General features: G+C 40.8%; 1 pseudogene; it reads right to left on the reverse strand.

Moving 5' to 3' along the window:
- Positions 1-1,559: 1,559 nt before the first annotated feature.
- Positions 1,560-4,711, reverse strand: LOC125931367 (homeodomain-interacting protein kinase 2-like; annotated as a pseudogene).
- Positions 4,712-27,842: the final 23,131 nt, after the last annotated feature.

Genomic DNA, 27,842 nt, shown 5'->3' on the forward strand with positions numbered 1-27,842 from the left:
CGGTAATGTATGGAATTGTTGAATCACTACATTGTACACCTGAAACTACCGTGACACTATGTGTTCTCATACTGAAATTAAATTAGAAACATAAAAAATAAAACAAGACTGGGTCTGCTATTTGATCTTGGGTGACCCGGGAAAATGCTTGGTTTGTTTTCTGTCTTTAGACCAGTTGTCTAGCCATGGCCACAGAGCTCCCTTGTCCAAAGGCCATCACTGAGAAAAAGTAGGCTGCTGTGTCTTTCTTGCGTCTTCACTTTGAAAGATCGTCTCAAAGAAGAAGAGCTGTCTTTTGCCTTTCTTGCTGCTAGAGTTTTAGCACTCAGTCGTGGCTCTGTCGCATACTCTGGACGTCCCACTGCCTTGGCCTGATGCTTTGCACACAGTGGGTGCAAACATGTTTGGGGGTGTGGTGGTGATCCGAGGAGGGGGCAGGATAGAATTTATTTTCATTGACTTAATGACTGAAGAGAAGTCAGTGGTTTTTGCCAGTACTTAAGATGGCCATGTCTTCAGTGGCAGGGGACCTGAATCCCAATTCCGCTACTTAGAACCTTTATCAATTTGGGTGAGTCGCTTACCTTTCCTGGGCCTCGGTGTTCCTACCTATCAAATGGGACTAGAATTGCTTGCCTTGCATGCCCTATCAAATGATGCATGAAATAGTGCAAATGAAAACAGTTTGGGAATGTTTGTCATGTTTTTTTTTTCCCCTTCAATTTGCTCACTCCTAGCATGCTGACCGTCCATTTGCTCTAGCAACTAATGACACCTATTGTTGGTCAGGGATAATTTTGCCTTGGCACTCCTGTCAAAATTCTAGGGAATGTCATCTGGTCCTAGAGATTTAGTGACATCCTCAATGCAGCCAGACATAGGCAAATTTCTGAGAGAGCCAAGGAGATGTTAGAGAAATACTCTGACCAACTAGGAATAAATCCAGTAGCTTGAAGCAGAGATTTTTAAGCATACGGGAGTTGAAATACACTGGTATTGTATACGTGATTTTTATAGTCTCAAGTCTCCCACATGTATAGGCCTGTGACTATCTTTTAAAAATTTTTTAACGTTTATTTATTTTCTAGAGAGAGAGAGAGACAGAGACAGAGCAAGCAGGGGAGGGGCAGAGAGGGAGACACAGAATCCGAAGCAGGCTCCAGTCTCTGAGCTGTCCGCACAGAGCCCAATGCAGGGCTCGAACTCACGAAACCACGAGATCATGACCTGAAACGAAATCAGATGCTCAACGAACTGAGCCACCCAGGCGCCCCTAACTATTTTTTAAGACCAAAGTGACTCAAAATATCTTGGGTTTGAACAATTATGTTGAATCTTCAGGACCTTCCCTTGAAACCACTTTAGGTCTCTAGAACATTTAGGAATGTTTCTGATGTTCCATTTAAGGAACAAAATTTAGGGGCCAGGGGACAGAGATCCGCATGTCTGAGGATGGAACGTGGCTCAGATTCCTGGACAACTCTCTGTGTGAGCCAGCAGCACACTGCACCCCTCCCCCCCATCCTGTTCCTTCTGGGAAGTCTGAAGGTGTCATGCCCTCATCTGTTGGGGGCATATTTCTGTTCTTCCTCCTTTTCCTGTGTCCCGGTCACTGCTGATGGTGGTGACACTGACCTTGGGGCTGGTGAGGTCGGCAGTAACAATCATTGGTGCTGCAGGCTCTCTCACCCCACCCGCATGTGATGGAGGAGGTGTAGGCTGGGAGGTGTGTTCTCCTTGTTGCCCTTGGACCTCGGGAGGGAGCTGAAGGCCTGAAAGGGAGAGACCTCCCGGATGGAGATGCTTCTCACAAGGGACTGGTCCTGTTTACGCTTCTGGGAGGGAGACGGTGATGGCTGGCTGTTGCGGAACATCATGTAGGTCGTGTCCATCTTGGAGGACTGGGTGCTAGGAGGCTCACATGGCTGATCAGCAGCACTGACTGCCGGGTGATGCAGCTGAGCTTGCACGTTCTCCCGGTGGGTCAACTTCTGGGTGCCTGCCACGGTCTCAGGAGTCACAGTCATGTGCTGCACTGACCTGCTCTTGGCCGCTCCAGTCACATGCCGCCACGCCAGGGAAAGCAAGATTTTCCAAGTCCAAATCGACCAGGCCTGGTGGGCAACTAGGCCCGGTCTGATCTGAAGACACTGTAGACACACGAAATTGCCAGCATGTGTAGAAGAAGATGGCTGCCATCCTGCGTCTGGGCGGGCACACGATGACAGCTTGATAGAAAGAGTCAGGATGGGCACAGATCTGGGCTGTTCCTGTCCACAGGGGCATGCTCTGCTGGGTCGCTGAGGTCATGGCTGCCGCCGAGGGCTGGTAAAGGGCAGATTGGTAACTTAGGAGGCTTCGGCTTCGGCTAAATAAATAGTGGCGCTGGTAGAGGTGGGAGCCTGGTTCTGGACAGCGTTCAGATGGTTGTTGAAGGTCATGGTGACGTCGGTCGGTGTGCTGGGGGCCACCTGCCTGATCAAGATGGTTTTGCCTGGGTTTGCAGTGTCCTCCGTATTCGCCCAGTGCTTGCAGACCTCCACGATCTGGAAACAGTTGATTTGTGTATAACGGGAAAAATCACGTAAGTGTCTCAGGGTTTCAACTGGAGTGATGCTCAGCATCTATGGTCAGCGTCTTCTTTAATAGGTCAATGAACTCCCGCCAGTCTGCCTTTTCCACAAACATGCCACTGCCTTCTAAATCTATTGTCGTGTTCACTTGGACCACAGCATCTAAATAGTGGAAAATGTACTTCCTTGCTTCTTTCTACTTAACCGCCATTTCTGCTTCATGGTCCTCTGGTGTCTTCAGCCTCGGCAAAGTATAGGAATACTCTATGTCCCAGTTGAAAAGCCTAGTTGTCTTTGTCCCTGCACTTCATAAATGTTTATCTGGCAAACCTTGTTTTTGTGAAATACACCAAATCCGATTACATTCGGAAGCTCCTGGGTAGGGTGGCCAGCCCAGGAACAATTCGGTAATGACACAGCCCAGCGACCACATATCAGTTGCCTCTCAAAATGGTAAACCAGGGATGATCTCAGGGGCCCCGTAACATCCGGGCTGCAAGTAGGTAGAACACATAGCTCTGGACACGTGACTGGCTGAACCAAAGTCAATGACCTTTACTCTGTAGGGTTATTGAGATGGGATCACCCAGCGTGGGGTTTTCTCGTTTGGGGTCAGCATGGATAAGAATTAAGCTTTGGAGTTTCATCAGGGCTGTGGCTACCTGCTGGACGCCTGTACAAATGTATCTGAGTGGCAACGGGCTAAACTTACTCTGCTTCAAAAGGTCACGGAGGTCCTGCTCCAACATCTCAAAAAACCAAGTACGTGTGATCCTTGTGCTGGAAGCACTCATAGACACAGACACAGTTGTAGTCCTCAGCTCTCCCGCTCTCAAGGGGGCCAGGATCCTCTCCTCAGTCTGACCTTGCCAAGCACATGGAGGGGTGGTTCTCCAGGATTTTGATGGCCACACTTTCAGTGGGGCCCCATTTCTGGCACTGGACGGCTTACTAAACATCCCTTGGCCCAAGAAATCTAAAAGTTCCTGAGCGTTGGTCATAGAGCACAGTACTTCATGCTAGGCTAGCTGAGAATCACCTTCACGGTTGGAGCCACTGTTTTTGGAGGGGGTAGTCATTGTGGTGGCAGTGGCTACCATGGCCCCACTTGCATTATTCTGAATCATGGACGGATGCTCTTTGATGATCTGCACACTCTTTCTGTTTCTGTCTCCTCACTCTTATGCTTGCGTCCACAATTTTGTTAGGTATGAGGAAGGCTCACGGTGCTTCAACACATTAGGTTATGTTGAGACAGTTAGGGATCATGGGAGCAAGCCCTAAGTAGAAAACACTATGCACCTGGGGCACTTTCTATTGGCTGTTACTGTTAAACTGCTTCTCTTAGAGCGAAACACTAGGATGCAGCCCCATATAGAAGCCAGACTTCAGACAGGACCCTGGCTCCATGACGCGTCAACGAGCTACCTGAATTGCCTGCCAATATCAGCCCATCAGGATGAGGGGACTTTCTCTCTACACAAGCAGGGCATCCCCTCTGTTCAGGGAGGCTAGCCTGATTATTTATTCTCTGTTGACGCTGTGTCTTGCTTCAGCTCGAGCCCTTGAATTTTGGGGTCTGGCCTCATTTCTATTGTTGTCTGGCTGAGAAACCAATGCCTGTGAAAAGGTGATCCACCAAGAACTGGTCCAGTGAAATAAGTACTATATGCTGATGTTACAGCTCTGTGCCCGGTGCTTCCGGGGAGGATGGTTTCGCTCAGTTTCTTCACACTACAAAAAGCACTTGATTTAAGCGTGTGAGGGGAGAACACGTGCACACGCAAGGCTATACCTTCACCAGTGGGGTGGGTATCTTGAGATGGACCGCCACGGGAAAGGAAACAGAGTGTGCAAGCTGGGCCCACCCGCCCCAGCCTCGGAATCTGCAACCTTGACCCCGTGTCTCCATGCTTGGCCAGTTTTGGGGGACTGGGCTCCACCGCCACCAAGGTGGGGTCCTGAGCAGAGTTCTGGGGCAGGCGGGCAAGTGGGCACAGTGGTTCCTCCATGGGTGCGCGATGGGGCAGGAGCCCAGGTGGGTAGTGCACAGCCAGTGCCCAGACAGTGCTTGGCCGGATCTCAGCTCCTGTGGTTACCAATTTTCTATAGATGTCTTCATGTATCTCTGTGTACATTTAATGTCACTCTTGGCTTTTCCCCCTAATCTTTTTTTAAAAATTCATTTTAAAACAGCCTCATGGTTATATAAATTAAAATTATTGGGGCGCCTGGGTGGCGCAGTCGGTTAAGCATCCGACTTCAGCCAGGTCACGATCTCGCGGTCCGTGGGTTCGAGCCCCGCGTCGGGCTCTGGGCTGATGGCTCGGAGCCTGGAGCCTGTTTCCGATTCTGTGTCTCCCTCTCTCTCTGCCCCTCCCCCGTTCATGCTCTGTCTCTCTCTGTCCCAAAAATAAATAAAAAACGTTGAAAAAAAAAAATTAAAATTATTTTCTTAAAATTTTTTTAATGTTTATTTTTGAAAGAGAGACAGAGTGCCGGCGGGCGAGGGGCAGAGTGAGGGAGACAGAGAATCCAAAGCAGGTGGTCGCAGGGCTCGAACTCTCGAGCTCACAAACGGTGAGATCATGACCTAAGCCAAAGTCAGACGCTTAACCGACTGAGCCACCCAGGCACCCCGTAATTTAAAATTATTTTAAAAGTACTTACATGACTGGATTTGCACCTCACTCCACCTGAAATGATTTTTAAAAATCAATAAAATGCATGAAACGACGGTAGTCAAGGTATTGAGGTTCAGGGAGTGGAAGATAGTTACAATGAGGGATAGGAAATGAGCACCATTAAACTTATCATTGCCCCAGGTTAGTTTCTAGAGGGAATTTTGAGGACACAGCACAAAGGAAAGAGGAATTCAGCTAAGATGAAACTGAGAGGCAGGGTGTGAGGCATTTGCATTCTCAGGACAGATTCCTGGAGAAGAGAGAGAATTCCAGAGATCTGCATAAAGTCTTTCTCTGGTAGAATACTGATAATCACAGGTATATGAGGAAACTACCTGAGGCTATGGAAGAAGTAACAGAAAAAAAATTAGAAGCACCGATCTCTGGGGAACACACAGAGCTAGAAATAGGTCCTGTCCCACAAACCAGAGCCAGAAACTTCGTAATTCACAAAGCCTTGGGTAGAGAGAGTATTCAGATAGGTTTTGACTCTGCTGCGGGACAAATTCTCCCTAGATGCTGCACTTCCTCTGCTTTTGAAACCTTAAAAACAAGATTCAAAAGGATCAAAATGACACCATCTGCATCTAAGAATAAAGCTCAAGAATATCCATTGGGGTAAAAACCATACAGCATCCAACAAGATAAAATGAACGATGTCTGGCATTGGATTAAAAAATTATAAAACATACAAAGAAACAAGAAAATATGACCCAAACTGAGGAGGAAAATAAAAGTCCAGAGTGAAGAGACTTTACATTTTTATTATGACCAGAGAATACTGGTTTTCATTTCTCTTCTGTATGAAATTTATTGGGATTTACTTTGTGACTTAATATCCGGCCAATTGTGAAGATGTACTATGGAAATCTGAGGAGAATATTTACTATTAAGGTACTAGTAGGGTATAAATTTCTACATACAGTTACTAGGTTGCTTTAAGCCCTTTACATTCTTAGCTGTTAGTTTGAACTTAACCTCTCTTTGAGTTTCATGTTGAAGAATCCTAGTACTGGTACCAGAATTTAAAGGAGATCTAAGTTTATGAATCACTGGGAGAAAGAACTTCAATGGCAAAGTTAATACTCCCTTAGGACTCTATTTTACCATGTAGCTCTTGTCTTCCCAGGAATTCTGCTTTATGAAGGAGTTTCCTATAGTATCTGACACACATACATTTTTGTTATAATTTTCATTGTGAATTGTGGCCTTTAGCATTATAAAGTGCCTTTTCTAATTTAATGTATTTTGGGCTGCATTCATTTTTTGTAATATCAGGATTGTAACACCTGCTTATTTCCTGCATTTCCTCTGTATACATTTGCCCATCATTTTGCTTTTCTAAGTTATTTTGATTTAGGTGTGTCTTTTAATTAGCCGAGTATCAGTTTTGCTTTATGAGCCAATCTCAAATTCTTTTTTTACTATGAGTTACATCCATTTACCCTTATATAAATACAATTATTTTAGTATCAGTTATTTCCTACCATTTATGTTGTGTTTATATGCGTTGTTTTGTGTATTGTAGATCTCTATGTGGTCTATTTTCCTTGCTTTTTTTTTTTTTTTTTTGCTATTTAGTAGTATATATACTATTTATATATGTATTTTTTTCTCTTTTGTTTAATCTAACGCCCTCCATAAAATAAAGGGTTTTTAAATTTGGCTTCTGCCATTTTAAAATCATCTTTATTTTTTTAGTGTTTATTTGTTTATTTAAAAAAATTCTTTTTAATGTTTTATTTATTTTTGAGACAGAGAGAGACAGAGCATGAACAGGGGAGGGGCAGAGAGAGAGGGAGACACAGAGTCCGAAGCAGGCTCCAGGCTCTGAGCTGTCAGCACAGAGCCCGACGCGGGGCTCGAACTCACGAACCGTGAGATCATGACCTGAGCCGAAGTTGGACGCTTAACCAACTGAGCTACCCAGGCGCCCCTATTTGTTTATTTTTGACAGAGCTAGAGAGCCAGCAGGGGAGGGGCAGGGGCAGAGAAAGAGCGAGACAGAGTCCCAAGCAGGCTCTGTGCTGTCAGCAGAGAGCCCAGCACAAGGCTCAAACTCACTAACTGCAAGATCACGAGCTGAGCTGAAACCAAGAGTCATACGCTTAACCGACTGAGGCACCCAGGCGCCCCTAAAATCATCTTTAAGTAAGACCCTGTGATGCCCATGTATTGCTTATGTAACAATCTGTGAGACTTATCTATTTTCATTTCTTTCTCCCTTCTCTTCCCATTTTTAGCTTATCTCTACCTGTCAGAACATGGAACACTTACATGCTAATCTTTCATACTTCTTTCTACTTTTTAGTCTTCGTTGTATAATTGAAAATATTCAATCGTTACCATTGGTGTTTTTGCGTATCATGATTGGATAAAGCTAGTCTTCTACTCCATTTATCTGCAAAGATGCATGACTGCAATATTATCTGAGTACTTCAGTGTTGAAACTTTTCCTCTTGCGTTTAAAATTGAGTGACAATTTGGTTAGACATGAAATCTTGGGCAAAATATATATTTCGTTGAGAATTTTTTGTTCAGTTAGTTTTAAATATGGCTCTACTGTTGACTTGGTTTGCACCTGGTTGTTGAGAAGACTAATGCCAAGTTGGTTTTCTTTCTTTTGTAAGTGATGAGGTTCCCTCGTTCCTAGAAGACCTGAGAATATGTAATCTTTATACTGAAGTCTAGTAGTTTTATTAGGATATCTCAGTGTGGGCAGCTCGGGTATGACAATAAATCCTTTGTTTTGGAGAGAGAGGGAGTGAGAGCCCATGAGCTCAAGAGAGAGTGGGGGAGGGGCAGAGGGAATCTTAAGCAGGCTCTAAGCCCAGCCTGGGGCTCTGGAGCCCAAGGTGAGGCTGAATCTCACAACCTTGAGATCATGATCGGAGCTGAAATCAAGTGTATTAGGGCTCTTAACGGATTGAGCCCCCCAGGTGCCCCTCACAGTGCGTTTTGTAAGTATTTAGATTCATATCTTCTTTCATCCATGGAAAAGTTTTCTTTGATTGTATTTTATGAATACAATTGAATGATGAATATTATTTATGTTTCCCTGTTTTTGTTTTTTTCTTTAAGGACCAACGTATATTGTCTTTTCTTATTTGCTCTATCAAGTCACTAATATAATTTTCATCTCTTCGTTACTATGTTTTCATCTTCTTGAGTGCTTTTTTCACCCATCTTGATGGAGGCATAATCTACATAAAACAAATTATAAAATAAATTATAATATTTTTAGGGATACAGTTGTATACAATCATATACCAATGACTAGAATCAAAATGTAGAATATTGCCATCATACCATAAAGTTACGTCATTCCTATTTGTATTAAATCTCATCCCCAAAGCCACAGTCCCAGGTAACAGCTAATATACTAATATGCTTTCTGGTATTATATTTTTGCCTTATATAGAATTCCATGAAAATGGATATGTATGTTTTTTCCTGCGAATGTTTTTGAGATTCATTTCATGTTGTTCCATGTATTGGTAGTTTATTCCTTTCTACTGTTGAGTAGATGTCAATAGTACAGATTTATCCTATTTAAAAAAAAATCTATTCACCCGTTGATGGACAAGGAGATTATTTCAAATGTTTGAGGTATTATGAATAATGCAGCCTTGGATAATGGAGTCTTAATTTACATTTAAGCCTTTTGTAGATTCATGTGTTTATTTCTCTTGGGTAAATACCTGGGAATGGACTTCTGAATTATATAGTAAATGTACATTTAACTTCATAAAGAAATACCAAACTTCCTTCCAGTGAGATTTTACCATTTCGCCATTCCACTACTAGTTCCCGCACATCTTTGTCAATGCCAAGTTTTGTCTGTCTTTTAAATTTTAGCCATTCTAGTGAGTGTGTAATATTTTTAATATTATACTGTTAATTTATACCTCCTGGATGCCTACTGATGGTGTCTGTATGTATCCATTAGCCATTCATATATCTTCTTGGCTGAAGTGTCGATTAATATACTTTGCCAATTTTTAATTGGTTTATTTCTCTTCAAAACAAAGTATAAAAGAGACAAACAAACAAACAAAAAACGGACACTTAAGTACAGAATAAGCTGGTGGTTGCCAGAATGGATGTAGGTGGAGAGATGGATGAAATAGAGAAAGGGGGTCAAGAGTATATTTATCTTGATGAGCACTGAATTGTTGATTCGTTCAATTGTACACCTGGAAATAATAATGTATGTTAATTATACTTCAATAAGAAAATATGTATATATTCTATTAAAAACCTTTGTCAGAGATATGTTTATAAATAATTTCTCCAAATCTGTGGCTTGACATTTTATTTTCTTCATTGTGTCTTTCAAAGACACAAAAAAGTTTAAGTTTGTTAAGGTATGTTGGCCTTGTATCCTGTGATCTTGCTCAATTAAATTATGAGTTCTACTGTAATGTAACTTAAGATTTTCAACTCACATCATTTCATGTATATTCCCCAAGGATTTCTATGTAAACAGTCATGTCTCTTATGAACACAGACAATTTTATTCTTCCTTGCCAATGTCTTTTATTTCTTTTCTTTATTCTAGTTCCTGGGACCCTTAATATAATATTGAATAGCCTTGCTGAGAGCAGATATCTCTACCTTCTTCACCATCTTAAGGTAAAAGGTATATCACCTTTAATAATTTAAGACTGTTTCTAGTTCTATTTTTTCTAAGAGTTTTTTCTTTAGTGGCTGTGGGATTTTTTTTATAGTGCTTTACTTTCATTTACTAAAATTATCATGTTTTCTTGTCTTTTATTAATATGGTGATTTGAGTTGACTGATTTTTTGAAGTCTATTGTCAAGCCTGTTGGGATTCTTGGATTTGTTTCATAATATTTTCTGAAAAATTTTTGTATCTATATTCATTGGAATAGTGATCTGCTGTTTTCTTTTTTTGTATGCGTAGTTTCTGTGTGTAGTTTTAGTGGTTATAAAGTAATGATCTCTTTTTAAAATTTTTTTTAATGTTTATTTTTGAGAGAGAGAGAGACAGCATGAGTGGGGAGGGGCAGAGAGAGAAGGGAGACACAGAATCTGAAACAGGCTGTCCAGGCTCTGAGCTGTCAGCACAGACCCCAAGGCAGGGCTCAAACTCATGAACCACGAGATCATGACCTGAGCTAAAGTGGGACGCTTAACTGACTGAGCCACTCAGGTACCCCAGTGATAATGTCCTTTTTAAAAAATGTTTACTTTTTCATTTTTAGAGAGCAAGAGAGCGAGTAAAAGTAGGGGAGGTGCAGAGAGAGAGACACACACACACACAGACACAGGGCTCAGTCTCATGAACCATGAGATCATGACCTGAGCCAACATCAAGAATCAGACACTTAACTGACTGAGCCACCCAGGCATCCCGGAACTAATGATCTTCTTAAGTGTGATAAATGTTCATTTTTCTTCTATTCAGAAAGTGTTTAAAGAATTTCAGTTATTTCTCTTTGAATGTTTGATGATGTTTACCGGTGAAGAGACCTGGGCCTGAAGTATATTTGAGAGAAGAGTTGTAACTATGATTACAATTTCCTTAATTTGTATATGGCAATACGTTCTTTTATTTTTTCTTATATCTGTTTTGGTAATTTGTAATTTTCCCATTTTCCAGCCATTTTATTTAATACATTTCACAAACTTTCAAGTCCCTGTATAAAGACCAGTGAAAGGCAAATGTCTGATTACTTGCAATTTGTGTCTCTTAACAAATTAACAATATACATAAATTGTCAAATTTCTGGGCAGAAAAGCTTTTGTAATATCCTCTTATCCCTTAACTGTCTGTAGAATCTATAATTATTCACCCTCTTTTATTTCTGATGCTAGTTATTTAGCATATTTTCTCTTTTTGTCTCTCTCGATTTTTTCTGGGAACCAGCTTTTGGTTTCATTATTGTCTCTAATTTTGGTTTATTTTCTGTTCACTTGGTATCAGCCCTTATCTTGATTATTTCCTTTGGTTTAACTTTGTTCTTCTTTGCCTGGTTTCTTTAGATAAAGTACTTAGATCGTTGGCTTTGGATCTATTTAATCTCAAATATATGCATTTAAAGCTATAACGTTTCCCTTAAGCACTTCTCTAGATGCATCTCACAAAGTTCCATATGTCATATTTTTATTACATTCAATTTAAAATTTCCTTATTTTCCTTTTATTTTTTTCTTTCAGTGAGTATTATTTAGAGGTGTGTTTTTTATAATTTTTTTAAAATGTAGAGTTTTCATATTATATGTATGTGTGTGTGTGTGTATGTGTGTGTGTATATATATCTATATAAATCTTAAATCTTTCTACTTTTGATTTCTCATTTATTTCTACTCTGGTTACAAAGCAGACTCTGTACTATGTGGATCATTTGAAATTTACTGACAGTGGCTTTATGCTTGTGTATTTCATTTAGATTGATAATAACATTATGTGCACGTAAAAATAATGTATGCCCTGTGGTTGTTGGCTATAAAGTGGGAAGTAGTGTGTTTCAGGTTTTCTATGTCTTTGGTGACTTGATCTAGTGGTTTTATCAATTGCCGAGGGAGAGAAGTCTTAGCGTCTGGAGCAGCCGTCCTGTGACCTGCCGTGGCCACGGCCACCCGAGTGCCCAAGTTGCCAGTAGCAGAGAACGCTAAGTCCACAGTATGGAACCATTCCTCAGGGTGATCAGCCAGCTGCCTGGTGGCAGGTTAATTACAGCGGCCTGCATCCATCACAGAAGGGGCAGCTTTTTGTTCCTGTTGGAATAGCTACTTTGTCTTGGGGGAAGCAGCCATCACATGGCCAGCCACAACTCTCTGGGACTGCATGATCAGTGCCCTGGGCCGGAAACATTCCCCTATACGATGAAATGGGTGATGAGGTGTTGCTCGGTCCTGTAGTCTTCTTTCTTTTTTTGGAAAAACCTTCCTCTGTCTTGGGTGTGCAGTGAACTTCTTTTTATTGCCCAAGCATATATATCACATGGTACCCGGCCAGCCGCACTTCCATTGTAAGGAAATGGGGTCTTTGCCTTCAGGGTGAGAGGGATGGATGTAGTCCATCATCCTGTGTCGTGTATTGGGAAGGATCAGCTGGCCGTGGGAGACCAGCACACGTGACAGACATTGATCTTGCTATGACTCTTTGTGTGAACGAAGGGTTGCTGCAGCCAGGGTCTTATGTGTTGAGTCTTCTTTGGCAAATCCAAATCCACAGAAGATGCGGTGGGTTGAGGTCTCTGGGCTCCTACTTCGAGGTGCTGGCATTATTCTGATCTTTGATGTCCTCTATGTGGTAGGAATCTTCACTTGGGATTGGTAGCTGGGTTTTCCTACTCGACAATATCTCCTACTACAATTGTGGAATTGTCTCTCTCTCTAGGTCTGTCAATTTTTGCCTTATATACTCCATAGCTATTATAGCACATACATATTTCTTTAGAGTTAAGTCTTAGTGGTGAATTGTCCCCTTAATCACTATGAAATGTCCTGTTTTATTTTTGATACTACTCATTGTCATCAGTATATTTTATATTAAATAGTTGCTTCAGCCTTTTTATGCATACTGCCAGTATGATATACATTTTTAATCCAGTTGCTTTCATTGTATCTGTGTTTTTATATGTGAGATGTGTCTTTTGTACACAGCATGTAGTTGATTCTTGCATTTTTATTCATTGTTATATCTGCCTTTTTATTATAGAGTTTAATTCATTAAAGTTGAATATAGGGGCGCCTGGGTGGCTCAGTCAGTTAAGCGTCCGACTTCGGCTCAGGTCATGATCTCGCGGTCCACGGGTTCGAGCCCCGCGTCGGGCTCTGTGCTGACAGCTCAGAGCCTGGAGCCTGTTTCAGATTCTGTGTCTCCCTCTCTTTCTGACCCTCCCCCATTCGTGCTGTCTCTCCCTGTCTCAAAAATAAATAAATGTTAAAAAAAAAATTTAAAGTTGAATATAGTCGTTGACATTGGTTTACGTTTACTATTTTTCTATTTGTGTTTAATTTGTTCTTTCTGCCTTTCAACCCTCTTCTCCTTTTTCCCATCTTTTAAACTATTAGTTGACTAAATTTTAGTATTCCATTTAAACATTATGATTGACTTTTTTTGCTTCCTGTTTTTCAGTCACTTCCCTAGGGATTTATTGAGTGAGGTATGGCGAAACCAGACACACACCAAGAGAGAGAAAGCAGAAAGAGTTTTACAGTTTGCTATAGTTACAGTTCCCTGGGGAGAATGTCATACACTACCCATGGCCACACAGGGTAAGCTCTAGAGGCAGAGTGAGAGAGAGAGAGAGAGAGAGAGAGAACGCATGTGCAACTGTGGGTAAGGACCTTTATTATAGTTTCTGTGCAAGGAAATGGTGAGGTGGGACAAGTATGTTTAGGATTGGCTAGATTGAATCATTTCAGTGGCGTCAAGGGCACAGAGGGCTGTCCCTAGTTGTCTGGCATCTTGCCCTGGGGCAGTGAGGACAGATAAATAGTTGCCCTGAGTATGAGAACTTGATAGGAGACGTGGCTGGGAGTATGAACTTTACTGGCTGTTCAAGAAGGGAAACTGACCTACCTTTTAATAAAGGCCTCAAAAGTGGGCCAAGATTGCATTTTTAAAACCATATTAAAAGATTATAGCTACATCCTTAACATTTCACAATCTACTTTTCATTAATGTTGCATGACTTGAAATAAATGTAGAAACCTTGCAATGCTAAAGGTCAATTGATCTTCCCATCTTTTATGCTAAAATTATATGTATTATACTGTCATAGATTATATAACCTAAAAGATGTTGTAAAGTTTGCTTTAATCTATCATATGTGTTTTAAAGGAATTTAAAGGAAAAATTGTCTTTTTATATTTACCACTTACAGTGCTCTTTATTTCTTTGGGAGGATCCAAGTTTCCATCTGGTATCAGCTTCCTTCTGCCTGAATAACTTCCTTTACTATTTCCTATAATGTAGGCTTAAGGGCAATACGTTCCTGTGTTTTTCTTCCATTTGGAAATGTCTTTATTTTCCGTTCATTATTGAAGGATATTTTTATTGGAAAAGAAAATATGGTTGACAGATTTAATTTTACATTCAGCATTTTAAAGATGTTGCCTCATTTTCTTCTGGCCTCCAGACATCCTGATGAATAGCTATTAATTGAATCATGATTCTCCTGTACATCATATGCCATTTTCTTGTTGCTGCTTTTAAGATTTTCTTTATTTCACATTCAACTGCTTGATTATGAAATGCTCCAACAGAGACTGCTTAAATGTTTATTCTGATTGGAGTTCCTTGAATATCCAATTCTATAAATCTACATGTTTCATCAAACTTAGAAATGCTATAGACATTGTTCAAATTTATTTCCTGCTCTATTTTCATTCTTCTCCTTCTGGGCGCCCAGTTACATGTACTTCAGTCAACTTGTTATTAACCATCCAGTCTCTAAGAATCTGTTTTCTTTTTTTAATGTTTATTCATTTTTGAGAGAGAGAGAGAGAGAGAGAGAGAGGGAGGGAAGGAGAGTGGGAGAGAGAGAGAGAGAGAGGGAGAGAGAGAAAGAAAGAAAATGCACAAGTAGGGGAGGGGCAGAGAGAAAGAGGGAGAGAGAGAATCCCAAGCAGTCTCTGCACCGTCAGCACAGAGCCCAAAGCGGGGCTTGAACTCGTGAACCACGTGATCGTGACTTGAGCCGAAATCAGGAGTTGGATGCTTAACTGACTGAGCCACCCAGGCACCCCAAGAATCTCTTCATTTTCTTAAAATAAACTTCTTTTTGTTTCGTAGAGCAGTGTTTGGCTCATAGCAAAATGGAATGGAAAGTATAGAATTCCCATATATCCCTGGCTTCTACCCATGTACAGCCTCCCTTAGAATTCTGTGTTCTTTTGAGTGATAGTCAACTGTGGCACAAGACAAAATAGAGAAGTTTGGGAAGACCAAGTTCACTATACGCACAGGTCCTGGACGCAGGAGACATGGTATACCACACAGGGCCACATAGGAAAGCACTATCATTGTCCAGGAGGCAGAAAGTACAAGAGTGAGGAGAGAGCCTACGCCGCAGGCTCTATTAGAGTTTCCAAGGGAAAAGAAAGCAGGGCAAAGTAAGCAATTTCAGACTGGCTAATTTGAATAATTGTGGCAGGCTCTCAGCCACAGAGATAATGCCTAGTTGCCTGGTACCTGGCCCTGGGATGATTAAGGCAGGGGAATATTGTCTCCTGCGGTATACAGGTGAGCTAGAAAAGAATGGCTCTGAGTTGGATACTTTGCACACCAAAGGCATGCTCCCGGTTGGTTAGCTCAGGGGGTGGCCGTCTCCCCAGTGACAAAGGTTTTTAAGATTTCAAAACATCATAATATACAGAAAAAAAGAAATGTGAACGATGCACCAGCTACCAGCATCCTGAACACAGTACATTTGTTACCATCAATGATCCTACGTTATTATCACCCAAGTCATGGTGTGCATTAGTGTTTACTCTTGGTGTTACCCATCTTAGAGATCTGGACAAGTATATAATGACATGTGGCCACTCATATATATCATCCAGAATAGTTTCACTGCCCTAAAACTCCTCTGTGTCCCACCTGTTCATCCCTCCTTCCCTCCCAGCCTTGGTAACCACTGATCTTTTTACTTTATAGTTTTATGTTTACCAGAATGTCCTATTGTTGGAATAATACATAATGTAACCTTTTCAGATTGAATTCTTTCACTTAGTACTATCCATTTAAGGTTCATTCCATGTCTTTCCAGGTCTTGGCAGCTCATTTCTTTTTAGCGTTGAATCATATTCCATTCTCTTGATGTACCGCAGTTCGTTTATTCATTCACTTAGTCAAGGCCATAGTGGAGTGGTTGTTTCCAAGTTTTGGCAGTCATGAATAAATTTGTGTGCGGGTTTTGACTTTATCCTAATTGGCATGTAGAGGTATTTCATTGTTTGTTTTTAAATGTAAATTCAGATTAGTTAATATGTAGCGCAATAATGGTTTCAGGACTAGAATTCAGGGATTTCATCACTTAACATATGACACCCAGTGCTCATCCCAACAAATGCCCTCCTTATTGCCCCTCACCCATCTAGCCCATCCCCCCACCCACCTCCCTTCCAGCAACCCTCAGTTTGTTCTCTGTCTTTAAGAATCTCTTCTGGTTGGCCTCCCTCTCTGTTTTGAAAATTCATTGTTTTTTAAATTGGCATTTCCCTGGCGACATGTGATATGGAGAATCTTTTCATATACTTATTTTCCATCTGCATATGTGCTTTGGTGAAGTGTCTGTTAAGGTCTTTGGCCCATTTTTGATTTGGGTTGCTTATTGTTTTATTGTTGTAGGAGTTTTTTTTCTTGTCAAATTTTTATTTAACTTCTAGTTAGTTAACATAACAGTGCAGTATTGGTTTCAGGAGTAGAATTTAGTGATTCCTCACTTACATACAACACCCAATGCTCATCACAAGTGCCCTCTTTGATACCCATCACCCATCTAGTTTTTGTATATTTTGGATAACAGTCACTTACCATCTATGTCTTTTGCAATTAACTCCTTCCAGTGTGCGATTGGTCTTCTCCTTCTCCTTCTCTTGTGTTAAAAAAAATCTTTTCTCCTGTTCTTCAGATTGTATAATTGCTACCGGTTTATCTTCAAGTTCATAGATTCTTTTGTCACTCCCATTCGGCTAAGTCCATCCCGTGAATATGTTTTTAAAACTCGAATAGTTTTTGCCACTCTAAAATTGCCATTTAAAAATTGTATATCTACCTGTTAAGATTTAGTATCTTTTTATTACTTGTGAGTAGGTAGTTTTACATTGTTAAGGACAATTATAATAGCCGCCTCCAAATCTTTGTTTACTAATTATGTCCTCGGTACATCTCAGGGTTTGTGCCAGCTAATTATCTTTTTCTCTTAAAAAGGAATTACATTTTCCTAGTTCTCCATATCTCATACTATTTTGAATTTTTTCCAGGATATTATGCATGTTAAGTTCTGGGGACTCTCAACTCCTTTATTTTTATTTTTTGAGTGTTTTCTTTTGTTTTAGCAGGCAGGTGAGTCCATTGGGTTCAAATGGAAAACTCTGGTTCTTGCATAGCAGAGCATTTCGTACATTTGTTCTTAGCTGAGCTGCCTTGGGTATGTTCTGTGAATCTGTGGTTGCAGCATCAGCCAGTGACATTAGGAAATATAATTTAAAGATCTGCTCTCTGGCTCTTTGCTCTCTTGGTTTTTTGCTCTCTTTTTCCAGTGTTCATGGTTGGTCCAGACTGAATTGTCTTGTCTCCCAGCTCAGAAAGCCTGAGGTCGTTCCTATAAAGCTTATCTGTGCCAACTCTCCTACTAGAAGTAGTGAAAGCAGGGAACTCACATTGTACATTGGCCTTCCTTAGTTCATGTACCTTCTAGCAAAATCTTCTTGCTTTTGTTCACTGACTTTATGTTCAGAGTTTATAGTTGTTATTCATGGGAGATTCTCTTTTTTTAACTTGTATTTGTTTTTGAGAGAGAAAGAGAGACAGAGCATGAGCAGGGAGTGGCAAAGAGAAGGAGACACAGAATCCAAAGCAGGCTCCAGGCTCTGAGCTGTCAGCACAGAGCCCGACACAGGGCTCGAACTCATGAACCATAAGATGATGACCTGAGCCACCCAGGCACCCTGTATGGGAGATATTCTTAATGATTATCAGGCACTTGATCATTTTATTTTTTTTTGTATTAAATATTTTTTAATCTATTCACCCTTGCATACCTTGTGAAATAATCTTCATGTCTTATTCTTTTTTCTTCAGTTTCATTCTTGAGTTGGATCACTTCTCGTTTCTTTTTATTTGTATGTTTGTTTGCAGTTGAGGTTTTAAATTTCTATTAGAGGTTTTACTTCTTATTTAAAAATTATATTTCTGAATATGAATTCACGTTAGATACTCATAGTTTTTCAGTGCTTCATGTTTTGTTCTGTTTTGTTTTTGATTTTGGATAACTTTTGTTGGTTGAAATAGTTTGATTCTCATTTTCTCTTTCTTCAGAGTAGTTTTATATGGACATACTTGTGTTTTCTGCCTAAGTGTCTTACTTCTTTGCGACCAGCAATATATGATAAGTTTAAGGTGTTTTGGTTATGAACTGGTTTGATTTTATTTATTTTTTTTAATTATTTTTTTTAGTGTTTATTTATTTTTGAGAGAGAGAGAGAGAGAGAGAGAGAGAGACAGAGTCCAAGCTGGGGAGGGGCAGAGAGAGAGGGAGACACAGAATCCAAAGCGGGCTCCAGGCTCTGAGCTGTCAGCACAGAGCCCGACATGGGGTCAAACTCACGAACCACAAGATCATGACCTGACCCAAAGTCGGACACCCAACCGATCGAGCCACCCAGGCACCTCGGTTATGAACTGATTTTAAAGAGAGGTTTTTTAAATCAATGGCAAATTTTTATGTAGGTGGAAGGGCTTGATTTCATCGTTCACTTTTCCTTCTCCGAGACCCTTAAATTCCCCTCCTCTGTTTATCCTCCCCTTCCTGATTACTGTTTCATTTTCTCTTATTTCTATTAAGTACCTGAAGAATGTGTCCCTCTTTCAAGTTGCTTCTTCTTCTTGAAGACGTGGTGTCTTTTCAAGATTGTCACTTCTGACTTTGCATGCTTCCATGAGCATTCCTTGAAATTCACCAGTCTCTGGTTGTCTGAATCAGTTTTCAGATTTTTCTAAACACTTCCTCTCTTAAAGATGATTCTTCTTTTTCTGGAAGTGATATTTTTCTGGGTCTGCCTCTCTTAGTTCCTAGGTCCACTCTCCTATTCTCCATATAATCTAGCTGGTATTCTACACTGGCTTGGGCCCTGGACATAGTTGACCGATTTGCCATGGTTAAGTCACATCTGTAACTACTTTAAAATTCATACCTCTATATCTCTACATCTTAGTTAAGTTGTAGACATGAGTTATGGAGAATTTAGTAGCCCTTCTTTATCTATATGATTTTCTGATGGTAATGTAAAGATTCAGACTTTGGTAGCTGAATTTCTCCTATGAGAACCCAGGAATCACTTTACTACCCTTTGTTGCTAATATGTAAAAAGACAGTAGTGTGCCTATGAAAATGTATTCATCTTGACATTTTTTATTTTGTTAAAATGAACACTACTCAAAAAAATCAAACTCTTGTTGCAATGTATTTTTCGAAATGGAAAAACTGAAAAACGAATTCCAGTATCTGTCATTTGCAAGTGGAAGAGAATAATATTTCTAAACAGTATGTTTATTATTATGCTCTTTTTATATAGCAATTAAAATATAAAATTTATATAGCAAGACCATGTTCACCGCAAATCTGTTAAATTTTAATTATGTGGAATGCATGTATCGAGAAGGAAATAATCTATTTTTTGTTAGTACTAGGCCTTTTATGCAACCATCTGTGCTCAGCAAATCATAAAAATCGGAAAGGGTCTCTGAGCTCTGCTTCAAAGATGCCATTGCAAGGTCATTGTTCTTTCCTAACTGCCTTTACCATCAACTTGTTCACTTCAGAACATTTACGCATTTTTGCCTAACATATGACAATTGATTCAGTATTTGTCTGCCGAGTCTCTCCTAAAGTTTCTCACTAAGAAAACAGCATAAACCCATTACGAACCTAGATAACAAGAGGCATTTTTAATTAACTCTGCAGAAATAGTTTTAAAGATTCCCTTAATGCAATGATTGCGACCAACCTGAAATTTACATTTGTTCTGTGTTTTACAACAAAATGAACTCCATTCGTCTGTATGCCCTGTCCTCTGAGACCGTGTTTTGGCTTCCCGTCTTCAAAGTCCTGGCTGTGTTGTCCAGTGCACAAGACATGGCAAATAGTAAAAGCGGGAATCCCCAAACTGGGGAGGATCGTGAATCAGGGCCCTGGACTTTATTTTCTCATTAGCTTATAAGACAAAGATAGGTTTGTGTATTTATTTAGCCAGCACTTACTGATCATCTCATAAAATGTCCGGCATTGTCAGGTCCTATAAATACAGAGAGGAATGGTAGACCCCACTGTCCAGTGGCTTGCTGTCTAGTGAGGAAGAAAAATAAGTAAAATGAAATGAAGAATGGAACTCTGGTAGGGTCAAAGTAAGACGAATGCATACTTAACAATGGGAGGTTAGCTCAAGGCTTGGTAAGCCGAACATCCCCTCTGCTAGGTGTTTCGTACGTGCAGGACAGTTGTCCGGACTGGGTGCGGTGGCTCTGGAAGCAGACCTCCTATGCAGCACATTCAATGAGATTGTTAAACTGGTTGTGTCAATGTGACACATTCCTCCACTTGGAAAGCATTTAATGCTTAAGACAAAATGGATACGGGGATTGATCGGTCTTCAAAGACAATTGTATTATCTTGTTCGTGCTGTACCATGGGGCATGGGACTCTTACCTTAGGTCTTGTCTTACGCAAGTAGAGAGAGACTTGAGGATACTACTGGGAGCGTTTGAAAATGTGTGAAATGTGTGAGATTTAGGACTGACCCTTGCCTGGGAAAACTAAAGGGAAGAGACTAGTACCACGGGCCTAAGGAAGCAAAACAAAGAGGGCTCTGTTAACAGCAGGCTGAACTTCGGCGGAAAGTGCATGTTTTTAAGAAGCAAGTGTGGACCGACTCCTCTTACAGATGACCATTAAAGTAAATTCTGGACATGAGGAAGATGGCGGCATAGGAGGACGCCGCGTCCTGCGGGTCACTTAGAGTCCACCCACACCTGCCTAAATAACCCAGAAAACTGCCAGAAGACTAGCAGAACGGATTCTCCGGAGCCAAGCGCAGATGAGAGGCCCACGGAAGAGGGTAGGAAGGGCGGAGAGGCAGTGCGCGCCCCACGGACTGGCGGGAGGGAGCCGGGGCAGAGGGGCAGCCTCCGAGCCTGGCTCGGAGCCCCCGAGTCTGGCTTGCAAAAACGGAGGGGACGGACGGAGTGTGTTCCAACAGCAAGCGGGACTTAACATCTGGAAGGTTATAAGTTAACAGATCTGCTCGGAGAGCGGGAGGGCTGGAGGACAACGGGAGGGAGAGTTGTTGAGCCCCAGATGACGGAGCACAGCTTGGCGGGGAACAAAGGCGCTCGCCAGCACCATCTCCCTCGCCCATCCCCCAGGCAAAATCCCAAAGGGAACCAGTTCCTGCCAGGGAACTTGCTTGCACCGCGTAAACACCCAAAGCTGTGCTTCTGCGGAGCCACCCCTCCGGCGGCAGGTCTGCCTCCCTCCCGCTGCCACAGGGCCCCTCCTGAAGTGGATCACCTAAGGAGAAGCGAGCTAAGCCTGCCCCTCCTGCCGCCGTGCACCTTGCCTACCCACCCCAGCTAATACGCCAGATCCCCAGCTCCACAAGCCTGGCAGTGTGCAAGTAGCCCAGACGGGCCACGCCACCCCACAGTGAATCCCGCCCCTAGGAGAGGGGAAGAGATGGCACACACCAGTCTGACTGTGGCCCCAGCGGTGGGCTGGGGGCAGACGTCAGGTCTGACTACGGCCCCGCCCACCAACTCCAGTTATACACCACAGCACAGGGGAAGTGCCCTGCAGGTCCGCACCACTCCAGGGACTATCCAAAATGACCAAACGGAAGAATTCCCCTCAGAAGAATCTCCAGGAAATAACAACAGCTAATGAACTGATCAAAAATGATTTAAATGATATAACAGAAAGTGAATTTAGAATAATAGTCATAAAATTAATCGCTGGGCTTGAAAACAGTATAGAGGACAGCAGAGAATCTCTTGCTACAGAGATCAAGGGACTAAGGAACAGTCAGGAGGAGCTGAAAACCGCTGTAAACGAGATGCAAAATAAAATGGAAATGTCCATGGCTCGGATTGAAGAGGCAGAGGAGAGAATAGGTGAACTAGAAGATAAAATTATGGAAAAAGAAGCTGAGAAAAAGAGAGATAAAAAAAAAATCCAGGAGTATGAGGAGAAAATTAGAGAACTAAGTGATGCACTAAAGAGAAATAATCTATGCATAATTGGTATTCCAGAGGAGGAAGAGAGAGGGAAAGGTGCTGAAGGTGTACTTGAAGAAATCGTAGCTGAGAACTTCCCTGATCTGGGGAAGGAAAAAGGCATTGAAATCCAAGAGGCACAGAAAACTCCCTTCAGACGTAACTTGAATCGAACTTTTGCATGACATACCATAGTGAAATTGGCAAAATACAAGGATAAAGAGAAAATTCTAAAGCAGCTAGGGATAAACGTGCTCTAACATATAAAGGGAGACCGATAAGACTAGTGACGGATCTCTCTACTGAAACTTGGCAGGCCAGAAAGGAATGGCAGGAAATCTTCAATGTGATGAACAGAAAAAAAATATGCAGCTAAGAATCCTTTATCCAGCAAATCTGTCATTTAGAATAGAAGGAGAGATAAAGGTCTTCTCAAACAAACAGAAACTGAAGGAATTCATCACCACTAAACCAGCCCTACAAGAGATCCTAAGGGGATCCTGTGAGACAAAGTACCAGAGACATTGCTACAAGCATGAAACCTACAGACATCACAATGACTCTAAACCTATACCTTTCTATAATAACGCTGAATGTAAATGGACTAAATGCGCCAACCAAAAGACATAGGGTATCAGAATGGATAAAAAAACAAGACCCATCTATTTGCTGTCTACAAGAGACTCATTTTAGACCTGAAGACACTTTCAGATTGAAAGTGAGGGGATGAAGAACTATTTATCATGCCACTGGAAGTCAAAAGAAAGCTGGAGTAGCCATACTTATATCAGACAAACCAGACTTTAAATTAAAGGCTGGAACAAGAGATGAAGAAGGGCATTATATAATAATTATAGGGTCTATCCATCAAGAAGAACTAACAATTATAAATGTCTATGTGCTGAATACGGGAGCCCCCAAATATATAAAACAATTACTCACAAACATAAGCAACCTTATTGATAAGAATGTGGTAATTACAGGGGACTTTAATACCCCACTAACAACAACGGATAGATCATCTAGACACATGGTCAATAAAGAAACAAGGGCCCTGAATGATACATTGGATCAGATGGACTTGACAGATATATTTAGAACTCTGCATCCCAAAGCAACAGAATATACTTTCGAGTGCACATGGAACATTCTCCAAGATAGATCACATACTGGGTCACAAAACAGCCCTTCATAAGTTTACAAGAATTGAAATCATACCATGCATACTTATAGACCACAATGCTATGAAGCTTGAAATCAACCACAGGAAAAAGTCTGGAAAACCTCCAAAAGCATGGAGGTTAAAGAACACCCTACTAAAGAATGAGTGGGTCAACCAGGCAATTAGAGAAGAAATTAAAAAATATATGGAAACAAACGAAAATGAAAATACAACAATCCAAACGCTTTGGGATGGAGCGAAGGCAGTCCTGAGAGGAAAATACATTGCAATCCAGGCCTATCTCAAGAAACAAGAAAAATCCCAAATACAAAATCTAACAGCACACCTAAAGGAAATAGAAGCAGAGAGCAAAGACACCCCAAACCCAGCAGAAGAAGAAAAATAATAAAGATCCGAGCAGAAATAAACAATATAGACTCTAAAAAAACTGTAGAGCAGATCAATGAAACTAAGAGTTGGTTTTTTGAAAAAATAAACAAAATTGATAAACCTCTAGCCAGGCTTCTCAAAAAGAAAAGGGAGATGACCCAAATAGATAAAATCATGAATGAAAATGGAATTATTACGACCAATCCCTCAGAAATACAAGCAATTATCAGGGAATACTATGAAAAATTACATGCCAACAAACTGGACAACCTGGAAGAAATGCACCAATTCCTAAACACCCACACACTTCCAAAACTCAAACTGGAGGAAATAGAAAGCTTGAACAGACCCATAACCAGCGAAGAAATTGAATCAGTTACCAAAAATCTCCCAACAAATAAGAGTCCAGGACCAGATGGCTTCCCTGGGGAATTCTACCAGACATTTAAAGCAGAGATAATACCTATCCTTCTCAAGCTATTCCAAGAAATAGAAAGGGAAGGAAAACTTCCAGACTCATTCTATGAAGCCAGTATTACTTTGATTCCTAAACCAGACAGAGACCCAGTAAAAAAAGAGAACTACAGGCCAATATCCCTGATGAATATGGATGCAAAAATTCTCAATAAGATACTAGCAAATCAAATTCAACAGCTTATAAAAAGAATTATTCACCATGATCAAGTGGGATTCATTCCTGGGATGCAGGGCTGGTTCAACATTCACAAATCAATCAACGTGATACATCACATTCATAAAAGAAAAGATAAGAACCATATGATCCTGTCAATCGATGCAGAAAAGGCATTTGACAAAATTCAGCACCCTTTCTTAATAAAAAACCTTCAGAAAGTAGGGATAGAAGGAACATACTTACACATCATAAAAGCCATTTATGAAAAGCCCACAGCTAACATCATCCTCAATGGGGAAAAACTGAGAGCTTCTCCCGTGAGATCAGGAACACGACAGGGATGCCCACTCTCACCGCTGTTGTTTAACATAGTGTTGGAAGTGCTAGCATCAGCAATCAGACAACAAAGGGAAATCAAAGTCATCAAAATTGGCAAAGATGAAGTTAAGCCTTTCACTTTTTGCAGATGACATGATACTATCCATGGAAAATCCGATAGACTCCACCAAAAGTCTGCTAGAACTGATACATGAATTAGCAAAGTTGCAGGATACAAAATCAATGTACAGAAATCAGTTGCATTCTTATACACTAACAATGAAGCAACAGACAGATAAAGAAACTGATCCCATTCACAATTGCACCAAGAAGCATAAAATACCTAGAAATAAATCTAACCAAAGATGTACAAGATCTGTATGCTGAAAACTATAGAAAGCTTATGAAGGTAATTGAAGAAGATATAAAGAAATGGAAAGACATTCCCTGCTCATGGATTGGAAGAATAAATATTGTCAAAATGTCAATACTACCCAAAGCTATCTACACATTCAATGCAATCCTAATCAAAATTGCACCAGCCTTCTTCTCGAAACTAGAACAAGCAATTCTAAAATTCATATGGAACCACAAAAGGCCCCGAATAGCCAAAGTAATTTTGAAGAAGAAGACCAAAGCAGGAGGCATCACAATCCCAGACTTTAGCCTCTACTACAAAGCTGTCATCATCGAGACAGCATGGTATTGGCACAAAAACAGACACATAGACCAATGGAATAGAATAGAAACCCCAGAACTAGACCCACAAACGTATGGCCAACTCATCTTTGACAAAGCAGGAAAGAACATCCAATGGAAAAAAGACAGTCTCTTTAACAAATGGTGCTGGGAGAACTGGACAGCAACATGCAGAAGGTTGAAACTAGACCACTTTCTCACACCATTCACAAAAATAAACTCAAAATGGATGAAGGACCTGAATGTGAGACAGGAAACCATCAAAACCCTAGAGGAGAAACCAGGAAAAGACCTCTCTGACCTCAGCCGCAGCAATTTCTTACTTGACACATCCCCAAAGGCAAGGGAATTAAAAGCTAAAATGAACTATTGGGACCTCATGAAGATAAAAAGCTTCTGCACAGCAAAGGAAACAATCAACAAAACTAAAAGGCAACCAATGGAATGGGAAAAGATATTTCCAAATGACATATCGGACAGAGGGCTAGTATCCAAAATCTATAAAGAGCTCACCAAACTCCACACCTGAAAAACAAATAATCCAATGAAGAAATGGGCAGAAAACATGAATAGGACTTCTCTAAAGAAGACTTCCAGATGGCCAACAGGCACATGAAAAGATGCTCAACGTCACTCCTCATCAGGGAAATACAAATCAAAACTACACTCAGATATCACCTCACGCCAGTCAGAGTGGCCAAAATGAACAAATCGGGAGACTATAGATGCTGGAGAGGATGTGGAGAAACGAGAACCCTCTTGCACTGTTGGTGGGAATGCAAATTGGTGCAGCCGCTCTGGAAACAGTGTGGAGGTTCCTCAAAAAATTAGAAATAGACCTACCCTATGACCCAGCAGTAGCACTGCTAGGAATTTACCCAAGGGATACAGGAGTACTGATGCATAGGGGCACTTGTACCCCAATGTTTATAGCAGCACTCTCAACAATAGCCAAATTGTGGAAAGAGCCTAAATGTCCATCAACTGATGAATGGATAAAGAAATTGTGGTTTATATACACAATGGAATACTACGTGGCAATGAGAAGGAATGAAATATGGCCCTTTGTAGCAACGTGGATGGAACTGGAGAGTGTGATGCTAAGTGAAATAAGCCATGCAGAGAAAGACAGATACCATATGGTTTCACTCTTATGTGGATCCTGAGAAACTTAACAGAAACCCATGGGGGAGGGGAAGGAAAAAAAAAAGAGGTTAGAGTGGGAGAGAACCAAAGCATAAGAGACTCTTAAAAACTGAGAACAAACTGAGGGTTGATGGGGGGTGGGAGGGAGGGGAGGGCGGGTGATGAGCATTGAAGAGGGCATCTTTTGGGATGAGCACTGGGTGTTGTATGGAAATCAATTTGACAATAACTTTCATGTATTAAAAAAAAAGATGCAAGTGTGGACCTATTTAAAGAAAACCAGCTTGGGGAGTATTAAAAGGGAACATGGAAAGATCTGACTCCAGAATTACAATAAAACCCAAAGCTCCTCAGATAAAAGGGAATATTTTAAGAAGCCAGTTTAAAAAAAAAAAAAAGCATTTTTTCATTAAAAGATCTACAGCGGGACGTCCCTATAATGGAACCTCCAAAAAGAACCCCAAAAGTGAAAAACCAAAAACATTACATCCTTCATATTCAGAGGACACAATACTAGTTTGCCACTTTCCCCCACCTTGTGTTTCTTTCTTACTAAATCCTTGTAGGGAACAAAATTCTTAAGTAAAGAGTTAGGAGGCATTGGATTAGAAAACAGAGAAGTCATTTACTCTGTCCGTCCTCCCCCAACTCCAGGCTTTCTTGTTTGGCTCAGGCTCCACTTGGGAGAAGAGAGGAACTTTAAATTAGAGCTTAGGAGTTTAAGGATTACACTGGATTGAAATGAAGTAATGTAACTATTATATTGGATTAGACCCTTAATGTTAAAACAAAGAGAATATTTGCTTATAAACTAAGAGGAACAGTGAGAACAACCACCCCTCCGGGACATGTGTGAGCTTTCAACCAGGATTGGAAAAAAGAAATAATATCAGAGCAGGTATTAAGGGGGAACAGAAAACAAAATAAAGTTGGTTTCTGTTTACCATGTATTGATTGAATCCTGCCTATTCAATAAGCAGTTAAGAAAAAAAAAAATCAGAACACGTGATCTCACAGATGGTTCTAAGTATTTCTTAGGTGTTTGTGTTTGATTTGTAAATTTATTTTTAATGAGAAGTCCTATACTTAATTATATTTAATTTCTGCATTTTTCTTTTAAAAGATATGTTTTTTAAATTTTCTAATGTTTATTTTTGGGAGAGAGAGAGAGAGAGAGAGAATAAATGAGCAGGGAAGGGGAAGAGAGTGGGAGACCCAGAATCCAAGGCAGGCTCCAGGCTCTGAGCTGTCAGAACAGAGCCTGATGC

Source organism: Panthera uncia, chromosome X, assembly GCF_023721935.1.
Source record: "Panthera uncia isolate 11264 chromosome X, Puncia_PCG_1.0, whole genome shotgun sequence".
NCBI lineage: Eukaryota > Metazoa > Chordata > Mammalia > Carnivora > Felidae > Panthera > Panthera uncia.